We start from the raw sequence: 6,273 nt of genomic DNA on the forward strand, positions 1-6,273 counted from the left end.
AGCTGGTCTTGGAACTTGGAAGTCCATCTCCTGGTTCCCATAAGCCATTTCCCCTCTCCATTTCTGGATTGAACCCCCTCATCTCCTCCTTAGAGAATCCTTATCTTTTGTGCAGGCTCAACTCTGGGGGACCCTGATCTCTGAAACCTTTCCTTATCTCCCCCATTGTTCATGTTCCTCTTCCTCTTCCACATCCCTTACATTACCCTCCTTTTTGTACATGTCATATCATCCTGCCCAAGAATGTAAGCTCTTGGAGGGCAGGGATTATTTTTTGTTCTTGTATTTCCAGCACTTAGCACAATACCTGGCATACAGTAGGTGCTTAATAATTAAATGTTGATCTGAAGGGGCAGCTAAGTGGTGCAGTGGATAGAGCACTGGCCCTGGAGTCGGGAGGACCTGAATTCAAATCCAGCCTCAGACACTTGACACTTACTAGCTGTGTGACCCTGGGCAAGTCACTTAACCCCAATTGCCTCACAGAAAAAAGATCTGAATTGCATTCTATAGTGCCTCAATGTTACTTTGCTCACAATAGCCTTGAAAAATGAGTAGTCCAAGTATTATTATTCCAGATTTACAGATGAAGAAACAACTTAGAGAAACAAAGTGACTTGCCGACATTTAGCTATTAGCTGTCTAATTAATAATCCAGTGCTTAGGACAGCACCTAGCACATAGTAGGTCCTTAATAAATGTTGATTGATTGATTGCATTGCATTGATGAATCTTGGGACTTCAGGTCCATCACACCACATTGCCTCTATATGGACAGCTCCTAGACTTGCCGTGACTTTCTTTGAATGTTGGATTCTTTAAAAAGTACTTTGCTATTCTTGAATCGATTCCAAGGTGAATCTACAGTTCCAGTTAACTAGCTCCACTGGTAGATGGAATTTGGAGTTTCTTTTTAACAGTGACTCCCACTAAGTTTATGTGAGTACCCCACTGTCCAATGCTCACAACCAAGACATCACAAATGGAAAATGCAATTCCAAGGCCCTTTATTTGAAAGGTGTTAATGAAAGCCAGCTGGTTAGTTAGTGGGAGGACAGAGGTGGAGCTGGGTTTCTCCTCTGGACTTTGGAACCTCAGAGTTCTCCCATTATCTTTAGTTCTTTGCAAAAGAGGGATCAGGAAGTTAAAGGGCCAGCATTGGGAAATCTTCCTTTTCCCGGTAGACTTTTCCCTCACTTATTCCAACTTTGCTGGGTTATCCTCAAAGGTGTGAGTTGGTCTGGCTTCAATTATTTGAACACAACCGAGGCTTTAAAGTCAGACCTTCCAGAACATGGAAATATTTACTAACATCTCCTGATGGAGGAGAGAAGGAATGTTTCCTTCCCTTCATCCTGACATTTAGTAAATAACAAAAATGTGAGGCCAATGTTTGGAAATAATAACTTAGGAAATGTCTTTTTCAAAAGACAACAATCAAAGCAGCCAGAGGAAGAATCACAGATTTAGAACTGGAAAGAACCTTGGAAGTGATCTTGTCCAATCTCCTCATTTTCCAAATGAGGAAACTGGAGCCCAAGGTCACACAGCTAGTAAATTTTAGAGGTGGGATTTGAATCCAGGTCTTTCTGAAACCAATCCAGTACTTCATCTATTGTGCCATAGTTCAACCTTCTTGCATCAGTCACAGAGTGTTAAAGATAGAAGGGTCCTAAGAAATTCTCTAGTAGTCCATCACTTTCATTTTACATATGAGGAAACTGAGACCTAGAGAGAAATGACTTGACCAAAGTCAACAGGTAGTAATGGCAGAGCCCCAAATCTCACCTTGGTTTGCAGTATACGGCTCTGTTGGGAAAGGTCAATATGTTGGGAAAGTGTCTTTCACTTCACAACTTCTCTCTAGAACCTGGCTTTTTAGACGATACCTGGTAGAAGAAGTTCCCAGCAGAAGATGAATGTGTATCCCTGGGGAGAAGAGAGGTGGGTGATTCTCACTTCCATAAAGTGCAAGCTTATGGAAACTGTGATAAAATGTAGGATGTCTGAACATTTAAATGATCATAACCAATTAGGGGAAAGGGAACAATGTTTCTCTAAGGCTAAATCGTCCTCACTAATCACTCAGAGAGAGTAAATAAATATGCAGATAAGAGGCAACTAATGGGCATTAGTCATTTATTTATGTTTGAGGATCTTAGCCATTGTACTCTTTTTTGAAAAAGTTAAAAAAAAAACTATTTCAGAGGGTGGGTCTGATTTCTCCAACCAGCCTCCTCTCCTGAACCCTCATCATGGTGTGGCAGAAGCCATGGGATCTTGAAGACTATATCAATCAAGTACAAGTTCACAGATGTTAACAAATTGGAAAGGCTTTGAGAACTGGCTGGGCACCATAGTATGCATTGGTATTCTAAAGATGGGATTGGGGCTGACCACAAGTGATTGCCCAACAAATGATGGATTTTGTTTGTTTGTTTGTTTTGCTTCAGTGGTTCATGAAGAACAATTCCTAAGGCATGGAATAATTGCCAGGTGCTTCAACAGAAGGGAAACTTACATTGGTGAATCTGCCAGTAGTTGAAGTATTGCCATATTTGGGGTCATTGTATGGAAAACATATTAGCCTGCAGCAGAGATCTGTACTGACTGGTTATGGGGAAAAAGGATCACAAGATCATTGGCTCAGAGGCCATGTAGTTTATCCCCTTTATTTTACAGATAAAGAAATTGAGGCCAAGGGAGGATAAGTGGCTTGCTCAGGACCTCAAGAAATGATGGAAAACTGAAGACAAGGGCTGACCCAACTGGGAAACCAAACTTTGCCTTTCTTATTTCACTCAACGGATTTCATGGGACCCCATCTCCCTGAATTGTACTGATTTTGGGTCAACTCTTACCCTGTTTTGAATGTTGAAATCAGAGAGGCAGAGAAAAAGACCTGGCTTAGTTGACAATGGACCTGGGTTCAAATTCTGGCTTTGCTATTTACTATCTGTGTGACTTTGGATAAGTCAACTCATTTCTCTCTTGATCTCACTTTCCTCATCCATCTATAAAATGATGGGTTTAGAATAGATGAAATCTAAGTTTCCTTCTGGCTCTAAATCTTTCATAATATGAAATATGAACAATGTAATTTGGGATAAAGCAGTAATATTATAATCAAGTTTCATCCTAACATCATAAAACTTTGTTGTACTGTAGCATTGTATGGTTAGGATATTTGTAATGTTCCCATAGAAATATATAATCTCTAGTAGTTTCATCAAATATCATGCTTTCATAGAATGACTTACCAGTGTTAGGTAGGGTATGTCTATATTTGTATGACTCTCTCTCTCTCTCTCTCTCTCTCTCTCTCTCTCTCTCTCTCGCTTTCGCTCTATTTCCCTCTGAAGTGTCATAAGAATAGTTTACATGCACAAAATGCTTTAAAGTTTACAAAGCACTTAGCAGACATTACCTCACTTGGTCTTCAGAATCTTCCTATGATGTAGGTGCTATAAATACCCCCAATTTACACATGAAGAAATCAAGACTCATAGAAACTAAATGACTTGATCAAGATTATACAGTTACAAAACATCTAAGGTGGGATTTGAACCTGGGTCTTCCTGACTCCAAGTGCAAAGCCCCATTAACCATGTTAGGAAGGAAAGGCCCTTGTATGTACTCAGTAAGCCCTTCTATTGAAGGATGGGATGGAAAAGATTGACATGTAAAAGCAAGCAATACAAAATCAGCAGCAATCCCTGACATTTACATAGCTTAAAAAAAAACTTTTCAAAGCTAATTTGCCTCTATTAATGATCTCATTTCTCCCTCACTACAAATATCAAATGCTTTCATTTTTATTCATCCCATGTCTAGCACTAAACCCCCTGTGCCGTTGGAAAAAGTCACTTAACCTTCTGAGGCCTCAGTTTCCTCGTCTATAAAATGAGGGGGATGGGCTAGATTCATTCTGCGGTCCCTTTAAAAAATCTAAATTTATGATTCTAAACCCCTAGATCACTTAATTTTTGTTCATTTCTAAAATGAGAGGCTTGGCCTTGGTGATTTCTGGGTCTCTTACATTTCTAAGTTAGACAAGAAGATGGAGAGAATTGAGAGAGAGAAATCTCCCCCTCCTGAAAAGTTTTGCCAGTTGCCAGATCTTGCTTGTGAATGAATGAATGAATGGAGAAACAGAATGAGCAGTGTGGCCTAATAGAAAGAACTCAGGGCTTAGTGTTAAGAAGGTTTGGACTGAAGTCTTGGCTGGGTCGCTTATGCACTGCATAATTGACTCTTCATTCAAATCTACAAATGGGGTACAATAATCCCAGTTCCACCTGCCTCAGTGTGAAGCTGGTCATTGTGTTGGAAAGTGGCATGCAAATAGGAGGCATGATAAGTATTAGTGGGCATGGTAGTAAGCATGGCATTAAGTTTCTGCCAAGTAATTCAGTCTTCAAATTACCCAATCCAATTTGGTATCTTGAAGACAAGCTGTGGGCTGATTGAATTTTCCATCCCCGAGTTCTCATTCAAGGCTTTGCTTCTCCCAACTCTCTTTGTGGTTCTGCCTGAGATTCCCTGGCTGGGCCATGGGGATTAGGCTACAGATGTACCTATTTGCCAGGTGCATTGTGAAGATTAATTATTTAATGTTGGTAAATTGCCTTAGAGATTATAAGTGCTCAGTGTTATTAGTGGTCTTTGTCTCTGTTGTGGTTGAAGCAACTGGCAGCTGTAACCTTGGGGAAGATTAGAAGCTCAAATTCCAGCCCAGCTTTTTATCTTCTAGGAAACCAACAATAGCTACCTTGCTTGTCCACTTCCTCCAGTTACTGGCTGATTCTCCCCTTTGGGTTATATGTTTTCCTGTCAGATGCAACTGTCATCAATGGCCCGAGACATTGAAGCTAGCTTCAGGATTTGGGGATTTAGAATTTGAAGGACCATGAAGGACATGGAGTTTAGCAGCCATCACAGTGCCTGTTATTTGCTTGTTGATTGATTTTACAAATGAGGAAACTGAGGCTCAAGCAAGGGAAATGGACTTCCCAAGGCCTCACAGGTAGTAATAAGCAGAACTCAAGTCTTTAGGCTCTCTATATAATACTACTTGTTCCAATGCCTCTTCAGTATGTATGTGTGTATATGTGAGTGAGTACACACACATACATATACATATATATATATTAATCTTGGTTATGTAAGCAAGTAAGCAACATGATATTGTGGAAAGAATATGGGACTTGGTATCCACTAGAAAACTTCTCTAAATATGCACAATGATTACAACAATGTAAATGAAAGAACAGAAACAATAAAACAGTAGAAACTGACTGTTGTGAAATTATAAAGATTATGCTTACCTCCAAATAAGAGAGATGAGAAGACCACTCATTTGCAGAAGTGAGGGTCCACAGGTGTGGACGATTGTCAGATTTTTAAATATGATGTTTGGTTTTACTGATTTTTTCTCATTTCTCTTTTAAAAATATAAGGGATTGTGCACGCATGGTAGCCAGAAGTGATACAAGGACACTCTTAAGGTCTCTCTGAAGAACTTTGGGATTAAATGCATGACATAGGAAACACTGGCATAGGACTGCCCAGCATGGCATGCCTTTATCAAAGAAGGTGCTGTGCTCTATGAGCAAAGCAGAATTGAAGTAGCTCAAAAGAAACGTGAGATGCACAAATTAAGAGAGTCCACCCCGAATATTCCCATGGACTATTTGTGCCCAACCTGTGGTAGAGCATTTTGAACTTGAATTGGTCTGATCAACCACAGTTGGACACACTGTAACTTGACTCTAATATAGTGGTATCATTTTGTTTCTCTTTGAGAATGAAGAATAACAACCAACCAAGCACAAATGTTTATAGTGACTCTTTTTTTTGTGATAGCAAAGAACTGAAACAAAGGAGTATCTATCTATTGGGGAATGGCTGAACAAATCATAGCATATAAACAAATATAATACTGTTATGCCCTAAAAATGACAACAACAAAGATTTCAGAGAAACCTAGTAAGACTTGTGTGATCTGATGCAGAGTAAAGGGATTAGAATTAGGAGAATAATTTATACAATAACGACAACATTGCAAAGACAAGTAACTTTGAAAACTCTGATCAGTGCAATGGCCAACCATGATTCCAGAGGCTGAATGATGAAGCACGCGACCCAGCTTCTGATGGAAGGGTGATGGACTCAAGATGTAGAATGAGACAGATTTTTAGACATTGCCAATGTAGGACTTTGTTTTTCTTGATTATGTGTTAGGTTGCAGGGGTTTTATTTTTATTTTTTATT

Source organism: Dromiciops gliroides, chromosome 4 (assembly GCF_019393635.1).
Source record: "Dromiciops gliroides isolate mDroGli1 chromosome 4, mDroGli1.pri, whole genome shotgun sequence".
Lineage (NCBI taxonomy): Eukaryota > Metazoa > Chordata > Mammalia > Microbiotheria > Microbiotheriidae > Dromiciops > Dromiciops gliroides.